Here is a 1,030-nt window from a genome sequence, read left to right on the forward strand (position 1 = left end):
TCGAACAGCAAGACAGTTTACATTTTCCAAATGCTGCTAACTATGGGACTTCACTACACACTTCCTGCTCTTGAAGTCTCTCTTCATTACCCATAAAGGCAGAAAATGTCACCATAGCAATGCACGTTCAGCCATTAACTTCCAATCAATTTCTTGAGATCACTCAGGCCAGAAACTTGGTCTTAAGAGTTGTTCCCAGAGAGCTTAAAAGAGTATCCAAGGGGACAGAAGTGAGCCCTGCTCAGAAATTCACAAGGACAGATGTCTCCATTAACTTTTCTTTCACCGCTGAGGCAAAATACCTGACACCCAAAATTGAGGAAGGAAAGGTTTATTTAGCTCACAGTGTGTGGAGAACTCAGTCCATACTCGGCTGGCTAGAAGGTAGGGTGCCACATGGCAGAGGGCAACCATTCATGGCTGTGGACCACAGCAAAAGAACCAAGAGCAAAAAGGGAGGAGCAGCAGCCAAGGGCAAACCTCTTTCCCTCCCTTATATTGTATGCAGCCATGAGTCAATCTAACTCTAGAAGCCTGCCCCATGACTGCACCAGGCTTGGCGGGGACATCTACACTGAAACCATAACAGGTCAACAACCTGCGACCTGAGATCTCATTAGTGCACCAATCCACAGACCATCCACAGCATGGATACCACACATTCTATTCTTTTCTTTCACTGATAGTGTGGTTCATTTCACGTTCACAGGAAAAGACTGGTGTATTTAGGCCATTGACATTACAAACACCAGCATATGTTGAATTCCCACAAAATGATAAATTTCTTGTACAGGTGAAGCCATCCTAGTTCCTACAGATGACTGATCTAGATAAAGAGTATTCTTGGTAACTGAAGTCAAACTGAAGTGTGGTTTATGACACTTGGATATCTAAAAGAAAACGCTTTAGTAGCAACAGATTCCAGATGCAACCGCCAGGTTAATGGAAAGCAGACCCTTCAGTGCCTGCTGTAATCAGCGCTTGTAAGAGCTTGCAGGGCTGAGGCAAGGCTCTTCAAAAGACTGCAGTG

This window comes from Chinchilla lanigera, unplaced genomic scaffold (genome assembly GCF_000276665.1).
Source record: "Chinchilla lanigera isolate Chin_1 unplaced genomic scaffold, ChiLan1.0 scaffold00148, whole genome shotgun sequence".
NCBI lineage: Eukaryota > Metazoa > Chordata > Mammalia > Rodentia > Chinchillidae > Chinchilla > Chinchilla lanigera.